At 50.5% G+C, this 7992-nt stretch overlaps 1 protein-coding gene across 4 annotated transcripts in view; it reads right to left on the reverse strand.

Moving 5' to 3' along the window:
• The window catches only part of Bid (BH3 interacting domain death agonist), a 25031-nt gene extending 20547 nt beyond the window's left edge, over positions 1-4484 (reverse strand). The window contains exon 1 of one of the 4 annotated variants that reach the window (XM_031383244.1): positions 4437-4484. The gene's annotated coding sequence lies outside the window, so the exon portion shown is untranslated. Of the gene's footprint in view, positions 1-4135; positions 4264-4436 lie in introns of those variants that run through there. The other 3 variants (XM_031383243.1, XM_031383242.1, XM_031383241.1) reach the window with 3 other exon arrangements.
• Between the last annotated feature and the right edge of the window lie 3508 nt (positions 4485-7992).

The following is a 7992-nucleotide window of genomic DNA, read 5'->3' on the forward strand; positions in this document are numbered from 1 at the left end:
ATCCACACCCTCCCAGGCATAGCCCAGTCCTGGGCCAGGGCTTAGCCATCCACACCCTTCCAGGCATAATGCCAGAAAGCACACTGCCCTTCTTAGGCCGATCCAGGGGCCAGTAGGGAAACACCTGGCTCCTAAATACTTCCTAACTCTGTCTGCTTTACTGAGGAAGAAGGGTAATTTAAAGCAAACCGGGGCTAGACTACGGCTCAGTCTGTAAACTGCAGGCCCATAAGCATAAGGGTCTGAGTTGGGATCACTAGTACCATACAAAAGCCAGGTGTAGTGGTCTGTGCCTGCTGGGGAGGCAGAGCCTGGCATATCCATACAGCCCATTGGCCAGCCAGTCTACTAAACTGGTGAGTGACGAGTCCTGTCACACACACACACACACAGACACACACACATGCACACGTGCGCACGCGTGCAAACATAGAGAATGACTGAGGAAGACACTTGACACCAACAGAGACAGACAGACAGACACACACACACACACACACACACACACATAGAGGGCGAGAGAGAGAGAGAGAGAGAGAGAGAGAGAGAGAGAGAGAGAAAGACAGACAGACAGACAGACAGACAGAGAGGGGGAGGCAGAGAGAGAGAGGCAGGGAAGGAGGCAGAGAGATAGAGAGTGCACAAAATACTTTTCCTCTGTTTTCTGTTTGCTTGATTCCACTTGGTTTTGCTTGATTGTTTTTTTGAAGGCTAACATGTCTGTGAGGACAAACACCCATTAAGCCAACTAAGAATTCAATTTTCAAGATGGTAGCACCTCTGGAAATGGTTGCCTTTCATGTCACTTAGCTCAGGGTAGATACTACCACCCTTTTGTCGGAAAGATCCCTGTTTGGACCAGCGAAAGTCGAGGGAGAAGAGTAAGAGAGTAAGAAGCTGTGGCCAGCTGCCAGGATGTTTGGAGGGGGAGACCCCACCATACAGGTCCCTGGCACTAAGGCTCCAGCCTCCCCACTCACACGCCTAGCTGCCCTGTCTCCCGCTGGCTGCTGGAGGGAAGAGTCCACAGGCAGGGGCTCTGCATGTCTGACTCAGAGTGCACATGTGGCACACACTAGGCCCGGGGTTTTCCCTAGCATTAAAAAAGCAAACCATGCTTACCCCAGAGGTCTGTTGGGCTCCTCCCGTGGGAAATAGGGCCCAGTCTGAGAATGAAGTGGTGCAGTTAAACTGGGAATTCTCTATCTGAATTTGAGACCCTCTCTGCCCAGTTTACCTGGGAGTAGGAGAGAGTAATAATCTAGTCTCTAATTACTGCAATACAAAATGAGCTAATTAATATAAACGGTACAAACTACAGTCCCAGTACTTAGGAGGCAGAGGCAGGAAGTACCCTTTTTGGTTTGTTGAGACAGGGTTTCTCTGTACAGCCCTGGCTGGCACTCAGATCCCCTGGTGTCTGCCTCCTGAGTTCTTGGATTAAAGGTGTCCCACCACAGCCCAGCAAGGAGGAACTGTTGATGAGTAGGAGCTGGAGACAACTCTGGGCAACATACTGCCTTAAAAAAAATAAATCCGAAAAGAAAAACAAAGCTCTCTGTGGGCTCCTCTGGCACAGAAGGCTCTGAATAGCTGGGCGGTGGTGGTGCATGCCTTTAATCCCAGCACTTGGGAGGCAGAGGCAAGTGGATTTCTGAGTTCGAGGCCAGCCTGGTCTACAGAGTGAGTTCCAGGACAGCCAGGGCTACACAGAGAAGCCCTGTCTCAAAAAAAAAAAAAAAAAAAAAAAAAAAAAAAAAAAAAAAAGAAGGCTCTGTATAGTACTTGCCCATCGCTGCCTTCTACTCTGAAGCTTCAGTTTAGCTGTCTCCTTCAGACTATGAGGAAAGATACATGTGCCCTCTGAGGGTGGCCAGCCAGGCAGGGTGCCCAGAAGGAAACAGAAACACTAGCTCCCCTCCACAGCCACAGCCCAACAAATGGTGGCCAGAGATACAACCACAGAACAAGTGTCCCATGACCACAGACCCCCCCCCCCCGGGAGGGGGGCTTCTTACGGACTGGCAGTTTCCAGCTCACATCCTTGGAAACATCAGATTCACTGATGAGGATGGCTGTTTGGTTTTGAACACAGCCTAGAGGTGGTGGTCCCTAACCCTCAACTTGCCTCCAGAGAGCAAAAGGGCTGCTGGAACAGCATGCACTGCCCTTCAGAAGATCTAGAAGGCTGTGTCATCAGGCCTTCCTTCCGGAGCACAGGCACCCAGCACCACTGGGCCCCAGGGTAGGCTATTCTCTCTTGCAAATAAGAGGAACTAGGTGACCTCAAGCTGTAGGCACCCCCTCCCTCTCCCCCAGCCTCCCCAGTAACTGCCCTAACAGCCCTCTTTTCAGGTACACCCTCCTTCAGGTACACCAACTCATCCTTCAGAGCCCCAGGAACCTGGCCACCTTGGGGCTACCTAAATCTCTCTCTTCCGCCCCCGCCCTCCCCCCCTCCCCCCAGAGACAGGGTTTCTCTGTGTAGCCCTGGCTGTCCTGGAACTCACTCTGTAGACCAGGCTGGCCTCTAACTCAGAAATCCGCCTGCCTCTGCCTCCCAAGTGCTGGGATTAAAGGCGCACCGCCCGGCTCCTACATCTCTTTAGAGCATGCCACATCCGGCCAGCTTCTCTTCACCTGCCATCACCAAAGCCTGTACCCAACCCCACATACCACGGTAGCAAGGAGATAGCACCTTGCCCCTCAGAAACCTGTACCCAGTCGGTGAAATGCCTGCTAACCCAGCTGTGAGAAGCCAACCCTGCGGCCATTCCACTCTGGACAGGAGAGCCAGCCGAGGCCAGGACACACACGATTCTGCCCCTCCCCCCACGCTCCCCCCCCAATTCCGCCCCGTCCCCCATCCCCCACCAGCCGCGTTCTTCCTAGAGCTCAGCAAGTGTTAGAGCCTCTGAACTTTTTTCTCCAGCATCAGATCAGGCTCCCCAGAGGGAACACTCGGAGCTCACCGCCAGGATAGAGCTGCCCAAGGCTCTTGGGATGGAGCTGCAGTCTCCTGGCTGGGTAGAGATGGAATGTGGAAAGTCCACATCCTTCTTGTGGTTTTCCCCAGCTCCCTTCCACAACTAGGTTATCCTAGACCCGGCCTCAAGGTAGTCTTTTCCAGGAAGGACAAGCAAGCCTGGCCATGGCACCAGGCAGTAGCCTGGGAAAGTAGGGGAGCCCTGGCCTGGGTCCTCAGGCTGCTCTTCATTCCCTGCCTAAGACTTCTCAGATGAAGGCCAATCCCATCCTAGAAGGCCCAGGCCCATACTCAACATCACCTGGTCCTTTACTGAGCTCTTCACTCCAACCTCTCACCCCCCACAAAGTTCTACCCTGGCCCGTTCCTGGTCCACATTTATTTGTTGACTATACAAATATATGTATGAATGAATGAATGTGTGAATCCTTGTGGGCCCAGCCACTTGGTGGCTGAAGGCTGTGGCTTTTCTTCTAGAATCCTATAGGGTTATTCAGCCAACCATCAACAAACTTAAAAAAAAAAAAAACATCAGTAACCAGTCTGTGCACATTTTCAAACCATTTTGGGTACTGGAAACGCGGCGGGGCCGCCACTTCCTCACAGTTTAGGCGTGAGTGTGAGCTGTGCACACAGTGGTGCCCACGGGTATAGGAAAGGTGCCCTTCGCTGCTGCCTTCCCAGGTCTGTGCTCCTTGGTTGGGGTTCCAGGACTCTTGCGGAGCCCATTTGTGAGCTGTAGCCGTCCCTTGTTCTTTTTTTTTTTTTTTTTTTTTTTTTTTTTTTTTTTTTTGCGGGTGGCCACAGCGGAGCGCAGCGGGACCTCGGGCCCGCCTTTCCAGCTCCGCGCGCGCACCTGCCGAGTGGCGCGCGACCGCGGGGTCCCCGGGTCCACCAGGAGGCGTGCCCCGAAGCGGACCAGGACCGAGCCCTGAGGAGGGACCCGAGCGGCGCGCGCCCCAGGCCTTCCCGTGCCTTGCCCCCAGCTCCGCGGCGGCACCCTGAGGCCGGCGCTCCCACCCCGCCTCCACCAAGGCGCAAGAGCCCCTCCATCGCGAAGGAGCGACAGAATACCAAACTGCGCTCCGTGCCGACCCCTTCCTCCCGGAGGGGAACGGAGGGGGCGCCCACTAGGGTGGGCAGACTCACCACGCAGACGCCGCTGCGCCGGTACCGAGCGAGCGGCGTACAGGCGGAGGTTTGCCGACCGACAGACACTTGGCCCAGTGCTCTACTCCACCTTCCTTTCCTCGTGCTCGCCGGGTAGCCCCGCCCCTCTGGTAGCCCCGCCCTCCGGATGCTCCGCCCTCCGGCTGGCTGCACTTTGCGGAAGCCCCAGGGTCCTATCCGCTCGCTACGGGGGACAGGAAGGAAGGTACACCCGGAACCTGCGCTCCCCGGAGTCCCCAAAGCCTGGGCGCCCTGCCCTCGTGAGGATGGGATGTCATACCTGATCCCGGCCTCTCCGCTTTGTCTTGGTGTACTACATAGCAGGGTTGGCACACTCAGACTAGCGGCCCTGTCAGAATCAGCCCTAGCAGAGATGCTGGGAGGTTCCTATTGTTTCTCCTGGGCAGCTGCGTGCTGAATTCTTAAACTGTTGTCGGGGAGGCAGGGATGGGGGTTGCGGGGTTCTCAGTCATGGAAAGAACCAGCAAGAATGAGGATGTCGGAAGAACCAGGCGGCTAGCAGATAATCTCAGACCGCTAGCTAGTTCCTGTGTCCAGAGAAGTCCCAATGCTATACTTAAGTTCCAGTCACTACCCCAAGGGACAAGACATGTAACGGTGACAGAAGTGAAAGAGAAACAAGAAAGTGAAATTCTGGAAGTATGAGGAAGTAAATAGTGCCAAGAGAGTTGCTGTTCCTGAGCAGAGAAACTAGATCTGAGAAGACAAAATAAATAAATAAATAAATAAATAATCACATGGGGTGTGTGTGTGTGTGTGTTTAAGTCAGAGGTCAGTGTTTTCCTTGATCACTCTCCACCTTTTTTTTTTTTTAATGGGGTCGGGTGAGGGGAATGGATCTGCCCTCAAACATGGACCAGCTTCTCAGTTCCTGTGATTTCCCTAGGTGATTGCCCAGTGAAGTCCAGGAAGCTTCCACTCTGCCCAACAAACAATGGAGCTGTAGATACACACACAGCACCTTATTTTTTTTTTTTACATGGGTGCTAGGGATCCAAAGTCCAGTTGTTAAGCATATGAAGTACTTGACAAACTGAGCCATCCTCCCCCGGGGTTTCTTTTTCCGCTTTATACTTTCCAATTCTTGGTAAAGGAAGGTGCCTCTAATTTTACGATCAATAAAAGTTACAATTGAAATCACATAGTGGAAGAGCTTGTTGACGAACAGCAAGGTCAGGGTTGGAGAGATGGCTCATTGATTAATTCTCACTCTTACAGAGCATCCATCTGGGTTCAGTACCCAGCACCCACATGGTGGCTGACAACCATCTGCTACTGAGTTCCAAGGGACTGACCTCTCTTCTGGCCTCTATGGGGACCAGGCACACATGTGGTGCATATACATGCAGGCAAAACACACACACACACACACACAATTTTTAAATTTAAAATATACAAGCTGAATTATCTAGATTTCAAAGTGGAAAATAATGAAAAAAAAATTTTTTTTTGAGATAGGGTCTCACTATGTAGCCCTGACTGGCCTGGAACTAGCTATGCAGACCAGGATGGCCTAGAACTCACAGAGATCCTCCTGCTTCTGCCTCTGGGATTAAAGGCATTCGTGATCATGACCTGAACAAGTAATATATTTTTTTGAATTATTTATTTATTATATGTAAGTACACTGTAACTGTCTTCAGACTCTCCAGAAGAGGGCATCAGATCTTATTACAGGTGGTTGTGAGCCACCATGTGGTTTCTGGGATTTGAACTCAGGACCTTTGGAAGAGCAGTCAGTGCTCTTAACCACTGAGCCATCTCTCCAGCCCCACAAGTAATATTTTTAACTGGGATTCTCTCTGAGGTGCTTGGCAATCAATGCAAATGAAAAAGGGAAATTGATTTCATAACGTCATAAAGATGGAACATACCAATTTCCACTTTAATTATTTATTTTATGTATACGAGTACACTGTAGCTGTCTTCAGACACACCAGAAGAGGGCATCAGATCCCATTATGGATGGTTGTGAGCCAGGATGTGGTTGCTGGGAATCCCAATTTTTCACTTTAAAGGAGTTCCAACCTTACCACTGAACTATAAGGGAAACTTCCAGTTTTAACATGCAGCCTAAATAATGTCTAAATTATGAAGTGTTAAAGGGAAGATCTAGAACCTTTACATAGAAGCGGCTCCACTAAAATAAAGGTATTTCCCCCAAGAGGTAAGTGGTGTGAACACAAGGGCCTGGTGTGAAGGGGCATTTCTCACCTGAGTGTTAGAGATCACAGGACAGTCAGCTCCTTGGTCCCAGCTCCATACTTCCTGTGACGGCAAGGAATAGGAGATGAGCTAGGGTGGCAGAGGGCAAAGGCTCTGTGCTACCTGGCACATTCTCTCTACCCAGCCAGCAGAACCTGGCTCACACAAGCTGAGTGTTCTTTGTCCCTAAATATTTGGTAGGACCATGTAGACCCAATCATATTCCAGAAGTTGTTTGCAGGCTCTGAATATATAATCTTGTAAGCATAACTTTTTTTGCAACCTACTTCTAATAAAGGTTCAACCTCTCCTCTAGCCCACCACCCAGCTGAGGTAGAGGAAGAGAAAAGTTATTAGGCTATGAGGGAAGTGGATCTGTTCAGTAGTTCTTTGGGGGCAAGCTCAATCTTCTTTCTTCAGTCTCCTCACAAACACCAAATACCACTCAGCAGCTGCGGATCAGACCTCTAAGCAGGCAGACACCACACATAAACTGGCAACAGTCCAGTCCTGAAGAAACCGCTAGGCTCGCCAACCAGCCTGAGTCGAGGCCGCAGAAGAGGCAAGCTGCTGTAGGAACCTCACGAGTAGTTCTTTGGTGAACTGCTCTTTCTCTCCATGGTGGTGTTTCCACAAGTTGAGATCAACAACACTATATAAGGTGAACCGATACATGTGTGTAGTTAGCGAAGAATAGGGAGGCGGAGCAAACCAAACCAATGCACAGTGCTCATCTCCTGTGGTCTGTGGGGTCATATTTATACTTCTTTGTCAAGTGTCCTTTCCCATGTTTGCTATATCGAAACATCCTTTCACCCGTGTCTGCTTCAGGAAAACAGTCTTTCATGTGTCTGCTTTAGCAAGACATCCTTTTACCTGTGTGCCCCAGCAAAATGTCATTGGACATAACTAACTTACCAAAGAAATTAGAAGTTTCCACTTCATAACATTTCTTGGAGGAGTTTACATTCTAACAGATACCAGTAACTAGAAAGTCTTCTAGCCTCAGCACCACTCAGCCCTCACTCCCACCAACACAGAGCACAGATGTTTTAGGGTAAGGGGAGAGTGGTTAAGACAGAGGTTACTATGTAGCCCAGACTAGCCCAGAGCTATGATTTTCCTGTGCCACCAGCCTGCCTTCTGTTTGTCAAACCTTGACTTGACGGATGGATTGCCTACTCCTCTGACCTCTGGTACAGAACTCTACGAGCCGTTTCTCTTTCTCTGGTGACTCGGCACCATTACAAATATGACCTTCTCTATCATAAACTGCACTTAAAGTGGTGAATTGTTCACCCACTCTGAGCTCCTGGAGGATGCTCTTGCTTCTAGCCACTTGCCAGAGCTCTCTAGATTTGCTAATGAAAGACACATACGTGCAACCTTTATATTTGGGGTTGTCTTGACTAGCTCAATGGTTGAGGACTTCCAAACCTCCCTGAGGCTAGCACACACTCCTCTTTGCTATTCTTGAATTAATACTTGACAAATCTTTATTTTATCTCTGTGACCCCAGACCCAATCAGAGGACCCTGGGGCCACTTTTCTGGATTCTTACATGTTGGCAGGCCTTTAAGTCTGATCTTCCTGCTTCCCTGTCATGGTAT

Source organism: Mastomys coucha, unplaced genomic scaffold, assembly GCF_008632895.1.
Source record: "Mastomys coucha isolate ucsf_1 unplaced genomic scaffold, UCSF_Mcou_1 pScaffold20, whole genome shotgun sequence".
NCBI lineage: Eukaryota > Metazoa > Chordata > Mammalia > Rodentia > Muridae > Mastomys > Mastomys coucha.